This window comes from Myotis lucifugus, unplaced genomic scaffold, assembly GCF_000147115.1.
Source record: "Myotis lucifugus unplaced genomic scaffold, Myoluc2.0 scaffold_39, whole genome shotgun sequence".
Lineage (NCBI taxonomy): Eukaryota > Metazoa > Chordata > Mammalia > Chiroptera > Vespertilionidae > Myotis > Myotis lucifugus.
The window spans coordinates 5,738,160-5,752,872 of record NW_005871087.1 but is presented as its reverse complement, the minus strand read 5'-3'; the positions used below and the strand labels follow the sequence as shown (position 1 = coordinate 5,752,872).

The following is a 14,713-nucleotide window of genomic DNA, read 5'->3' as shown; positions in this document are numbered from 1 at the left end:
TTCCTTTAAAAAAGCTGAGGTCCATTTATACAAGGAAATATTATGCAGCTATAAAAAATAAGGAAATCTTACCCTTTGGGACATTATGGAGGGACTTGGAGACTATTATGCTAAGCAAAATAAGCCAGTCAGAGAAAGGCAAGTATCATATGATCTCACTTATATGTGGAATCTAATCAACAAAATAAACTGCCAAACAAAATAAATCCAGAGGCATGGAAGCATGGAACAGACCAACAAATCTTAAAGGGAAAGGGGAGGAGGATGACAAGAGATTAACCAAAGAACTAATATGCATATATGCGTAACCCATGGACACAGAAAATAGTGGGGGGGGGGGTTCAATGGAGGACAAAGGGGTGACATCTGTAATACTTTCAACAATAAAGATAAATTTTTAAAAAGTCTAAAATCAGACCGCTTTCAAGTTTTAAAAAAATATATTATTTTATAAATATCATTGAGGAGACTAATCGGAACATCTGGCTGAAAATAGGCCCATCAGAGCTGTCAGTCTGTGGAATTGGAGAGAACACAGGAGATGTCCTCCCAGTTTGCTTTAGCATTCTATTGGGATTTTTTTAAAAAATATATTTCATTGATTTTTTACAGAGAGGAAGGGAGAGAGATAGAGAGCTAGAAACATCGATGAGAGAGAAACATCAATCAGCTGCCCCCTGCACACTCCCCACTGGGGATGTGCCTGCAACCCAGGTACATGCCCTTGACTGGAATCGAACCTGGGACCCTTGAGTCTGCAGACGGATGCTCTATCCACTGAGCCAAACCGGTTTCGGCTCTATTGGGATCTTGACCCCATGGCAAAGGAAAAGGTCCTGCGTGCACAACCAGAATTGTGAAGAAGAAGAAGGAGGAAAAAGACTAGTGTTGAGTAAAGCTATGGTAACCCACAGAATTTGAACAAAAACCCACAAAATTGTTATCCATATACTATGAGACTTAAAGCTAATCTCTACCTCGATTATTTGGAGGTTTCAAAGTTATTAGAATTTTCCATACATTTATTTAAATTCAGCCTCATTTTATGTACATAGATTTAAAACCATAGCTCTAGTATTCTAGCTGTAAACTAAGCCATATTCTTCTCACATATTTATCAAGAGTTTATATCCTCCTAAGAGTTTTTTTTTTTTTGTTGTTGTGGTGGTGGTGGTTTTGTTTTCTTGTGTTAACTCTCCATTTGTTTTGTGTAGAAATTTCCATCAATTTTACAGAGTTAGCCCAACTCATTCACCCATTGCATGCACCAAATGAAATTAACGTAAAGCCTTTGGTATGGGCGAGCTAAAGCATGTATATCGAATGTGTTGATTTCCAAAGACAAATTGAATAATTCAACCTCACCCCTGCTTTTGAGACTGAATATTTTTACCGGAAATATTATTAATAACCAACATTTTTCCATATGTGATTGATTTGCCTAATGGTCATTCTTTTAGAAAACCAAAATGAATTATGACTGAAACAATTAAGCTCCTCTCCCTGCTCCTCCCTGTCGCTTCCTCTCCCCCTGCTCTACCTACCAATAAATACTTGCTGAAACCATTAATACATTCCATTTTAACATCTTTGACTTGGTTACCAAAGGCAGAAATGTGGGACTCATATGAAACTTATTCTTCTCTTGTACATTGTATATTTCATATGTCAGCAAATACTGCCTGTTCTGTCTTCTAAATACCTCATCTGTGGCTTCTTCATAATTTCTGCTTTATATTCCTTTCTCTGACAATGATAGAGAAACTTGTATACTAGTGATCGTCCATACCACTAGCATAAGAATGATCTCACACAAATCCTTCATTGTTTCCTTTTAACACTCCCGAATCAATGTTAGATCTCTGTGAATGTCAAAGAAGGCTTTTCATGATCTCACTCCTAGCTGCTTCATTAGAGTTCCCACTCTCATGGATTCCTGCTCCTTTCACCCCAAACTATCTTCCCTGTCATCCATGACATTTTCCACAGGTAGGCATGACCTCCATTCCCAGGCCAAAAACTATTCTTTGTCCAAGACTCAGCTTAAGCATCACCTTCTTTATGACCTGTTCCTCTGATGACGCCCAGCCCATGTCCCTTTCCTATCAGATTGCTTGCCCCTCTGTGCTTTCATGTGTCTGTCAAGACAGTCAAATTGATGAAGAAATATGGTGGTCTAGATACATGTCTTTGTCACCCATCAGAAGGGAAATCCAAAGGGCAGAATTATCTATTCCTCTGTATTTAGTGTCAAAAACAGGCTTTGGCATTTAGAACATGTCCAGAAAGTGTTAATCAGTTTAGCCATTTAATGAATGAGAATATTATACATAATGCTCTTAGCTCCTGAAAGAGAAATTTGACTTTTAATTATAAAATAATACTAATTCCTTAGTCAAATCAATATAAGATACAATTATTTTCTGACCAGGTTAATTAATTGCTTAAAGTTGTCAGAGCTGTGGATGCAAGTAATTTTTTTCTTTCATAGCCTGCAGAAAGAAAAATCTATCAAAATAAGCCCCTACTTGATTCATTCTAGAATTCAATGTATAATTTTAAAAAGTACTCTCTGGATGATTTTATTAGGTGTGTTTTTTCTTTACCAAAAGTTTTGTAGTCAGTGCTTCAGTTTGTATCTGGTTATATGAAAAGGAAAGCCACTCAAGGTATCTCAAATAAAGGGCATTTAATTATAAGAGTATATGGGAGGGGGGGGGTAAATGGGGCCCCAGAATAAGAGCTACTGTGCATTGCAGGCTCAGGGAGTAAGAGGACAGTCAGGACCAAAGACAGCTCTGGTACTGTTATGCTGTACCATTAGTATCACTCAGGTCAGTAGCCAGGCACTGGATTGGCTGCTTTTGGGTCAGGTGCCTGCCTGAAGTCCAATCAGCTGTCTGTGGGAGGATCCAGTCACAGACAGACAAAATGTGGCTGCCTATGTAACCCATGCTGTGGGCAGAGTAGAGACCTTTGGAAAAGAGTGGGTAGGTAGGAAAAAAAAATTGTGCCTCCAACATAATCACAGGAGTCTTTATCCCATCATATATGTCCACACTGAATAGATAAAACGGATGTAAATAAGCCCAAGATAATCGTGCAGTGTAACAAAAAAATTAGCAAATGAGTTTTGAAAAACCATTACCTTTGTGTTATTATAATTTGATTATAGGTTTATATCATATCATTTTGTATTAGTGCTTGCGTTTAATGGTAACAACCTGCTGACCCAAATCCCTGAGAACTAAACATTCAGCTGTCATGAGCCAGCACAAGCCAGCATCAGGACACCCCCCACGGGACTCAGGGAGCTCTAACTCGATAGCTTTCGGTAGTAGGATTTTTAAACTCTGGCGTTCATGGTGAAGGGTAGGAGCTGTTGGACGTGTTAAAAACACCACAGTATGTGAGGAGCCGTTGTGCTTCCCCAGCCAGTCAGAAGGTTTCCTCAGCCATCAGGAAGCTCGCAGTCCATTTGAGAATTAATAGTTTACTCAAAACTCATTCCCCTTATATGCCCTCTAATAAAGGCAAGGAGAAAGCTGCTCTTCCTGTTCTTAATTAGTCATTTGGTTCCTAGACGTCTGCTAAAGCGACCATAAAGGCAAATTAATTAAACAATAAACAAAGAGCCATTAAAATTCTCTCACACCCTGATTTTTAGAAATGCGTGCTGCTCTCTTTGGGATTTCTTTTTCTTTTTTTCATTTCATGGGTTGGAAGTTTCCCTGTGGTTTCTTCTAGAATGACCACAGACAGGGCTAGATGTATAGCACCATGAGGGGTAAACATCATTGAGACTGCCCCTCTGTGAGCAGCAGAGACACCAAGCATGTGTCCGTGACAATTTATAGACACCTGGAGTTCATAAAAATTAGATTTGTTAATAAGATGTTTCTTGATGCCTGGTGGGGTAAAGTCTTTTGACCATGAATGCTTTGGCCATGGATGACCATATAGTCACTCTCTTGGGCTTACATTAGGATTTGTACTTGAAATTTTTCTAGGAGTATTTTAAGTCAAAAAGGTGGCTGAGCTTAGAAAACAAAACAAAAATAAAACAGAATTTGACAGTGAGCTCTTTCTTTTGTTCTCATTAGTAAAAGGGATATTAGAGGCAAGGAACAAGAGGAATGAGGCAGAGAAGAGAATTCACCTACAGTGTTCCAAGCACTTTATATTAATTTTATTTCATCCCACCAGCACCTTTTAAAATCAGCATTGTTATCTTTACTTTTACAGTTGAAAAAATGGGTGCTCAGAGAAGTTAGGAGACGTCTTCAAGATCTGGCACTTGATCATTAGATTTAGGGTTTTGGGTCCCAGTCTATCTATGGACCTCACAACAGTGGCTAGTCCTTAAAAAAAAAGAAAAAGAAAAAAAAGGCACAAACAATGATCAATAAATCACAGCAAGAGAAAGGATGGCATTGATCATGTGGACACTGTTTTCTCTAATTTATCATCCACTGTTTTTCTTTTTAGTGCTTCTAAACCTGAATACCTCCTGATAGTTATAATGGCACTATAGCCTACTATTTCGAGAGGGGTGTGAGAGGAAGGAACTTGTCTAATAGTTAAATTGGAGTTTTTAGTGCATGCATCTTTGAATATCTGAAGATTGCATTTAAAATGTTTTAGATGCATCTTATGAAATTGATATATTCTAGGAATGTATCAGTAGTACAATCTGCCAAAGTAAGTTGCGCATCACAATGGCTTTTATAAATGTTGAGATGTGTTCCTGGGAAAAAGTTTTATCCCCCCTCACCTCCCCCCCCCCGCCTCCATTATCTCATTGAAAAGGTTTTCTTCCAATCTATGATGAGTTCCATTCTTTCTTTTCAATTGACCAGACATCCTGTTAGTTTGTATGTGTGTGTGCATGTGAACCCACATGCTTTTTATATGTATACTTGGGCTCTGGTAGACAGAGCAAGTCAGATGGGGTAGACAGGAGGCAATATGGGAAATTGTGGCAGCCTTCTGGGTATGCTAAATCTGAATATGCAACCTATTGCTCCTGATTAAAAATAACCCAAAATAAAGTGCTATGGATGAAATAATTTAATGTCTGACAGTGTAGCTAAAACCATAGATTGTATAAAAAGTAGAAAATTGCAACTTCAATTGAGAATTAGGCTACTGGATTTTTTTTTCCATTTAGGAGTAACATAATTGGGGGTTAATAGTATAAAATTCTTACCAATCTGACCCTCTCTGTCTTTTATTGAATAAAACTTGGAATAACATATGTGATTATACACACATTGTCTCTCGTCATAAACATAAAATATATGTGATGGGATTAGGGACAGTGCAAGATGGGAGAGAGCAGGTTATAGAATCTTGACAGTGACTAGTGGTGGGGAGGGGGGGGGGGGAGGAGGAGTGAGGAAGGGTAGGGATTAACTTCTCTTAGATCTGTTTCCTTATTTGTCAGATTTAGTCACTGCAATCTGTCCTGTTAAAACTATTAAGTGAGAGAGAAATGAGAAGGTGTTTCTGAAAACTGCAAAGTGCTATCTGTGTAAGCTACTTTGTTATTGTAAATATTAATGATAAATTGGAACCTAGGGTCTGCTATTCAATAAATACATATTTATTGAGCATCTACTATGTGAAGCACCCTGCTAGGGTAGTTATACAAGAGCTCTAATTTCCCCCCTTTTTTTCCAGACCAGAAACAAATATTGTGTAATGAATAACTGGAAATAACATATTCACATTCTCATTGAAGTCTTAACAGACTAATGGCTTCATTGCTCAGCTTTGTGGGTTTTAACTGATGATGAAATTGATAAATCACATTACAATTGGCCATTTTCTGTATCTGAGAGAATTTGTAAGAGGGGAATTAATTTTTTTTGATCAAGCAGTCTGCTACTAATAAAGGTAATAACTCATGATTTCTGTGAGAGGAATCATCTGAGACCCACAGGTCATTTCTGAGTGAAGCTCACCACATTGTGAGAAGAATATGGGGCAAGGAGTTGGAAGATGATCAGGGTGTCTGAGATTGTGGGAAACGAAGGACCAACTCAAACCAGGGGATGACTTGGATAGTCAGGAAAGGGGGACTCCAAGAGGCCATTCGGCCACCAGCAAAGCATCTGACTACACTGGATTGCATTATCTAGGGTTGAGAACACCCTGTACTTAATGTCTACAAGAACAAAGCATTTTGCTTTCCAAAAGGGGTGTGTGTGTGTGTGTATGAGAGAGATTGAGAGAGAGATCTATAACAAACTCTGTTTTGTTTTAGAGTGTCTTTTAAAGTATATCTTTAGATCAGGGTTTCCAACTTTGACACTATTGACAATTTGGGTGAAATAGTATTTATTGTTGGGGGCTATCTCATACATTTTTAGGATAGTTAGGAACATTCCTGGTCTCTCTCTACCCACTAGATACCAGTAGCAACCCCAGTCATGGCAATAAAAAAAATGTCTCTAAACATTGATGAATATTGCCTGGGGACAAAATCATCCCTGGTTAAAAACCACTGCCTTAGGTGGTATGCTACTCATGTGGCAGGCACTCTTCTAAGCTCTTTATATGTGTTAACTCATTATGCCATAGCTACTTTATAAAGTTGATTCTGTTATCATCCCCATTTACAGATGAGGAACTGTCATACAGAAAGATTAAGTAACTTGCAAATGACACTCAATTATAATGTAATCCCTTCAGTCTGGCTATAGCGCTCTACGGTCTTAACCATTTATTCTTCTCTGTTCTACATAGGTGATTTGTGCCTACTAGTGAACCACACAGTTTAAGACCTTGTGAACATCTCTAGATACTATAAAATGTGTGTTGATGTTGTTTCTATTGTATATATATGTACACACACACACACACACACACACACACACACACACACACTAGAGGCCCGGTACACAAAATTTGTGCACAAGGGGGGCAGGTTCCTCAGCCCGGCTTGCCGGCCTGCACCCTCTCCAATCTGGGACCCCTTGGGGGATGTCCATGGGGTGGGTGGCTTTGACTTCTCCTGGGCCGCAGCCACAGGTGCTGGAACCGGGGACCACGGGGCAGGCAGCTTCGGCTTCTCCAGAGCCACAGGCGCCTGGGACCATGGGACGAGCGGCTTTGCCCCAGCCGGGCTTTGTCAGGAAAAACATCCAGAAGATGTTCGTCTAATTAGCATATTACCCTTTTATTAGTATAGATATATATTATTTTTTAAACATATTTTATTGATTTCAGAGAGGAAGGGAGAGGGAGAGAGAATCATTTTTTGGCATCCTCTTGCATGCCCTATACTAGGGATCGAGCCTGCAACCTGGGTATGTGCCCTGATCAGAATCAAACCATGACCTCCTGGTTCATAGGTTGAGGCTCAACCACTGACCTACACCAGCCAGGCCCAGTTTTTCTTGACACACACCCCCAGGCAATAGTTAAGGCTCAACCACTGAGCCACACCAGCTGGGGTGTTTCTATTTTTTTAAATAAAGAAAATTTATCTTGTTCCACAGAGATAGTGGATCTCTCCTTGGCCCCTTGGCTCTTTGAAATGGGGTAAGCTCTGGGCAAGTTCCTTTGCAATATTAAGCAAAGGAATATGTTCATATAAATGCCAGTGAATTAATTAAAGAGGCTCTCTCAGGGGCCAGCCACAGTAACTCATCTATTTTTGTCCTTGGTCAGCTGTGCTGCATCTGAAGCATTAGCGCCTAATGGCTTCCCCTCCTTGTTGTCACGCTCCTGGCTTCTTGATCTAGTTTGCCTTCTCGTGCTTGCATTGGCCTTACTTTAGCCTCCTCTGAGAATGAGATTATTTTCCATTACATTATGACTATTATTTGCTTAATGAACCAAATTCAGGAAGCAGAATAACTTTTAGAACTAAACCCTCCAAATCCTGAAAAAGCGTAGTGGCCTTGGAGAATTCAAGTCACACAGACGAGACCATTCCCTAAGCAGTAAGAGGAGAGGAACCCGTCAGCGTGGGCAGAGGGTCTCCGGCAGAGCCCCGTTCACGGCTCGGGCTCTCGGTCATAGAAGGGTCCTGGGAGAGAATGTCTAACAAAATTAGGAAACTAGAATAAATGACTCTGTTCTCTTCAGAAAAAACTTATTTAGGTTCAATCAGTATTTAATTAATCTTGAAAAGAAATTTCAGGGACAAGTCTAACTGTAATTTGGGGTGGGGTAGAAGTGGGGGGAATCTCTACTTTCTGTTTAAAAAGTCTTTTCCAGAATTCTAAGGAATTGCCTTGTATACAATCTTGACCAGCAGAGGGCTTCCATACCTGACAAATGATGCCTGCACAGAACAAAAGGGACTCAGAACACTTCTTAATATGTTAATATTGTTTTCCTTTTTGCTTTGTTTTCCTTTTCTCCTGTGTTTTTTTTATATCACCAAAGTCCTTTAAAGTAGAGTTTTTACTAAACTACAAAACATTGAATTTTTTCTGCATATATTGTATAGGGTACAATGAGGCTACCTTTGTAAAAAGTTAGGTTAGCATTGTAACAATTTTTTGTTGTTGTTTATTTGATTACATAAAAGCTGTACCTAGAGTGATTGATTTTTTACAAATCAAATAGATTTAAGGGAATCTGTTCATTGCCAACCCTCATTAAGAGAAATATCCTCTTTTTAATGCATATCTCACATGGAGCATTAGCTTTGGAATACTGTTAGTATTTGCTTCCTGCAACTGTTCTTGAGTCTTCCTTTTGGTACCTGGCTGCCAAAGAGAACTTTTATCAGTCCACTGTTTTCTGCTCCCAATTTTACATTTAATAACTTTTAACATTCAGAAAACTTCAGATTTTGAAAACACAGTCAACATTGTTAAGGGCTGGTGCATGGTTATTCTGGACACGGAAAGGGGAGGAGATTCGGATGAGTATGTTGATGCATGGATGCCTTTCCTGTGAGTTGGTGCCCAAAGGTGGTGAAGTTGAAGTTAAAATAGCTTCGTCATTAATAATTTGGGTTCGTCATTTTTGACCCAATGAATTCTTCAGTGCAAACGTAGGGATACATCGAAGGGACACCTTAGCAATCTCTCTGCCAGGCATCCTGCACACCATCATCGAACTCCTCTGAAGGTCATGACCTCCCTTAGGGTTCTCCTTTGAGGCACATCTCTAGTAGCAGGTGCTTTGCGCAGGCTCCTTAGTTACCATCTCATAGGCTCATGTGTACTGGTCTCACTTATGAGCTGTCCTGGTGACGTGAAATGTTGACAACTGAAGGTAATATGACAGTGAATTGCTTTGCTTCTAAAGACAAAGCAAACTAAATTATGGATTTGCAGAAACTAGGTCTTATACAATGAATGACTCTTTCTTTTTCTTTTTTTTTCATGTTGGCTCACCGCCACATTTACTCATCTCCAGTCAGGGTATAGCATCTCATGATGTCAACATGTGCGTTCTCCTCATTTTTTCCACTTTTTTGTATTGAATGTATTTTTGTCAGGTTCTTTGTCTATTTTGAGTGCCAAGGAGAGTATAAAAATAAATACAGAAATTCCAAGTCCTGGAGTAGAATGGTCATGCCAAAGGCTAACAACAGCGACAACAAAATCAAAATATTTGAATCCAGGCGTACTTTTATTGGAGTCCTTTGGGGAAAGCTAATGACATATTGTCTCTTAATCTGTGGAAAAAGTAGTCAACTTTGTCTTTCAGGTTCAAGAGTGAAACATTTGGAGCAGAATTTTAAAAATAGTAGATTTGGAATCAGGAAGCCAGAGTTTGCATTTTGAAGAGCAATGTTTTTGGTCATGAATCTGGGCCCCCTGGTTCATTTGAATCTCAGCATCATCCCAAAGGCCACTGGATGACTTTGATCAAGTTACTTTATTTCTCTGTGCCTTACTTTTGTTACCTGTGAAACATAAGGAAAGTTAGTACCTGCCTCACTGGGTTGTAAGGATTAATTGAAATAATAGATGTAAAATGCTTAGAAAGGTGCCTGCTAAATAGTCAAACCTCAATAAATCCTCTTTGTTACTAAGACAATTATCTGGTCCTGTCGCTTTTATTGGAATTGTCACTATAGCTAAGTCCCAGTTTCCTCCTCCCCCCTCCCAGATAATAGTACCACCTTCTAATCTTGTGAAGATTCAAGGGAGGTAATTGTGAAAAAATTTGTAGTTAAAAGCACTGAAGAAAGGTAATGTGGTATTAGTATTGCCTTTTTTTGTGCATGTCTTTATTTTGTATTAGAATAAATATGCAGCTTAATATTGAAAGACACTTAAGCCTGATTAGCTTCATTGCAGTAGGTGAGTTGGGAAACTTGTTCAAAAGTTTAAAAATATAGCAGAAGTGACACCTTTATCTTTGAATACTTTCTTTGTTATTTTAGATTATCATTAAATTATTTTTCTTTAGCACTGACCTTTGACATTTTTAATACTTAATTGTGCAGGCATTCCAAAGCAAAGAGTGGACATGTATCTGTGATTGAATTTGGAGAAGTCAGAAGGAAAGAGAGAGGTAGACTGTGTTAGGTCAGCCAGGATAAGACTGAAGATGACTGAGGAGCAGAGTTGGGGGAGAGTAGGACCTAATCGTGTAGGACAGTGGTTCTCAACCTTCTGGCCCTTTAAATACAGTTCCTCATGTTGTGACCCCAACCATAAAATTATTTTCGTTGCTACTTCATAACTGTAATGTTGCTACTGTTATGAATCATAATGTAAATATCTGATATGCAGGATGGTCTTAGGCGACCCCTGTGAAAGGGTCGTTCAATTGCCAAAGGGGTCGCGACCCACAGGTTGAGAACCGCTGGTGTAGGAGAAACAGTTTTAGAAAACGAAAGAAGGAGGTGAGTGTTGCTTTAAGACGTGGGGATTTCCATTCCTATTAGTCTCTATCACTTGTGCAATATCAGCAGGTGGCTTGCATTTCTAACCAACTGGCTCTCTCATTTCCTTAGTGATATTTTATGGTTTCCACACCTCACTGTGTTTTTCTTAGCACACTCCTTGGTCTGATTAAGTACAGGAATGTCAAGGGTCACTTTAGCATTATCTGTGTCTGACCTTGGTTTACACTCGTCTCTCCGCTCTCTGAAGTCACTAACAAGAAGCAGAGCAGTGAGGATATTGGGCAGATGTTTGACAGACCAGGGACGGCTAAAAGGATGACTAACTCACTTAAAAGAACAACAACAACAACATGCAGACTCCGCTTTTACTTTTTTATTATAAATGCTTAAAATAGTCCATAGATAAATTTAATATAGTTCAGATGGTCTTTACAAATGTTAATTAATAACACCCTGCACCCTCCAGCGATATTGACCCACACTCTTCCCTGAACTCATTTTCATTCCTCCATACTTTGCTCATCCAGGATGCTTTCTATCATGAAAGTCACAAACCAGCTGACTAGATGCTAAAGTAAATCCATTGATGTGGTTCTTTTGCTTTATGTAGTTTTGTTTTTTTTTTTAATCGAGTTGCACATACTTTAGAAGTAAGTGATTTCACATACAGTTGCAGATTTTCATCTTAGCTTGAAAAATCAGAAGATCTGGCAGTTGGCCCAGGAACCTCCATCGCAGTGGCCAGAACTATGTAATGGGTCCAAAGTCTCTAGCTGACCACAGTTGCCACCACTCCCATTTGCTTTCCTTTCCTTTGGCCAGAGTCAGTCCTTTAAAGTATGTGTTTCATACCTGTATGATGTGGCTTTATGACCTTGTAGTAGAAGCCAGATCATCTCTCAATACTTCCCTGGATTTTCTCCAACCTCGATGTTGCCCTTAGCAAGTTGTTAAAGTAGCATTTGATTTCTCTCCCTTTGATTTGTAAGGAGTCGCTTTGTAAATTTGTCTCATCAATTTACATGATCATCTTTTCAGGACAGAATCTAATCTCTTCCCACTTTATCTGTGCTAACACCAATCTCTCCCACACACATGTGTCTTTCAGCCGACTTTCCTGGTTACAGAGTGAACTGGTTGAATGATAGCAGAGCCTCGGAATGAGTTATGACCCTATCCCTGGCCTTTATGAGCTCCTCGGCAGTCATGTAATTAAGAAGGCATTCACAGTTTGCTTTATAGCACTATCAAAGTTTCCAAAATGAATAAAATAGCTTCGTCATTAATAATTTGGGTTCATCATCTTTGACCCAAAGGCATCCCACACTAGAGACTGCAAATATTATTTTAAGCAGTTTAATGGATTACCGGGAGAATAACTAATGGATTAACAGGTCAAATAAATTAATGGGTAAATTGATGTGAACATGTGGTTGAATGACTTTCCAATTGTAATTGTAACTGTAAAAGGCAGACACCCTGAGGGGGGATTAAGCAGTAGCAACAAACACTATTATCATTAGAGTTTCCTCAGGAAGCGAACATAACAGACAGGATGTTTTCTAATGAAACTGTAAAACAATTATAATAGCCCTTTGGAGATTTGGTGGCTTTTTTTGTTTGTTTGGTTGGTTTTTTTGTGTTTTTTTTTAATAGCGTATCCAAAGGAAAAAGCTGTGTTTGGAGTGCCAGCCAGTTAAAATATCACAGTAATTATAAATAACCATGTATTCAAGGGGCATAAGATGGACAGCAAAGTAGGCAATTAAACATGTGCTCCATAAATATGCATAAATCCAATACCATCTGCCACGTTGTCCAATTTGACTAGTTGTCTCTATATACCTACCACATAAATCAGTTTAAAAGGGTTCCTCTGAAGCAATGTTTCCTATAATGACTGGGTAAAAGATCTTCATTCTTTTGCTAAGACTGTATTTCTCATGTTTCCCAGGACAAAAATAATATTCTTTCCTTTGGGGGCTAGAGAATCAGTTAACTTTGCCATGTAATAAACCACCTTAGAACTTAATGGCTTAAAATAACAGCCATTTATTTAGCTCCTGATTCTGCTGTATGTTCTCTTGGGCTCGGTTAGGCTTGGTTGATTTTAGCTGGGCTGCCTCCGGCTTCTATGGTTAACTGACAGGTCAGCTGGGAGCTGGCTAGTCCCCTATGGCCTCACTCATATATCTACTGGTTGGTTGGCTATTGGCTAAGTTACTTACCTTTCATTCTCCTGCAGGCTAGCCTGGGTTTGTTCACACGGTGTTCATGGGGCTCTTAGAGCAGCAAGAGAGGGCAAGCTCGTTTAAAGTTCTTCCTCGCAATTACTGAAACACTAGTGACCCAGTGCATGGATTTGTGCACAAATTAATTAGAAGGAAATTAATTAGAAGGTGGCCAGTGGGGCAGGACTGGGCAAGATGGGCTGGACATACCCTGGAGCCAACCTCCCGCAGTCCCTCCCCAGCCGGCCCCACCTGGGGCAGCGCCATGGCTCAAAGGGTGTCTGCAGAGTGAGCGGTGTCCCTCCAGCAGGTGGGTTCCCTTGGCCTGACTTGCGGGGATCGGGGCAAAACCGGTTCTCTGACATCCCCCATGGGGTCCCAGAGTGCAAGAAGGCACTCTCCAAAGTTGCTGTTGTACAGGGTGTGGAACGCAAATGCAAGTGTGCAGTGCCCCAGCAACATAACCCATGGCCACAGGTGGAATCACACAGCCCTGGGAGGAATCGGGCTCCCTCCTCTCTGGTTTTGGGGTATGTCACCTGAGAATCGCTGCCGCTCGGCAGCTCCTGCACTGAGTGTCTGCTCCCTGGTGGTCAGTGCGTGTCATAGCGACCAGTCAGGTGGGTGGAGGGACACTTAGCATATATATTAGCCATATATATATATATATATATATATATATATATATATATATATATGTGTGTGTGTGTGTGTGTGTGTGTGTGTGTGTATATATATGCCAAAGCTAGTCACGTGGGTAAGTCCAGAGTCAGTGTGGTAGTAAACTACCCAATGACACAGATGCAGGGGGGCAAGAACTAATGAAGGGCCATTACACTGATGAGCTACCATAAGTATTCTTTTAGATTCATGTCAATGCACTTTTATTGCATGTGAATTACCTTGAATTGTGCTAAGCAAGTTTCTGGGTGATTTTAAATATATTTTGCTTAGCCAGTATGGTTCAGTGGTTGAGTGCCAACCTATGAACCAGGGCACATAGAGCTTGATTCCCAGTGTGGGGCATGCAGGCAATTGATGATTCTCTCTCATCATTGTTGTTTCTCTCTCTCCCTCTCTCTTCCTCTCTGAAATCAATAAAAATTGACTTTAAAAAATAAACATATTTGACCATCTTTTTTGTTTGTTTTCTTTTTTTAACAAGGCTTCCTATAATCAATGAATTACCTGATGGACCCAGGAAGGAGGAAAACTGATTTATAATTCCGATACAGTATTCATTCTGAATAATTTTTAAAAAAAATGATGCCTTCTGAAGTTGTATAAATCTATGTATGTCAATATTATATAAATCTAAAAATATTTGCTACATTTTTATGCATGTTTATTTCCCTCTCATTCCCCATTTTTTTCTCTGTAAAAAGAATACCACAAAAATGCCTTTCCCATAGAGCTGTTAGCATAGTGCCCAGCACATGGAGGCACTCTCTACATGTTATCTGTGAGGGGCAATATGGAGCAGCAGGGATGCCTAGTTCTGCTGTTGGCATTATTGTTAAATAGTAGTAATAATGTCAGTTACAACATCTTTCCAAAGAAGTGAGATTTTGGTCATACAAAAGCCACAGATCTATCTGTTTTCCCCAGCCATTGTTTTTCTATAATGTGCCTGTCTTTCAGACATGAGACTTAA

The 14,713-nt window shown here is 39.6% G+C and overlaps 1 long non-coding RNA gene across 1 annotated transcript in view; it reads left to right on the top strand.

Moving 5' to 3' along the window:
* LOC111825770 overlaps window positions 1-14,713 on the top strand; it is a 255,304-nt gene that overhangs the window by 71,307 nt on the left and 169,284 nt on the right. The window lies entirely within an intron of this gene.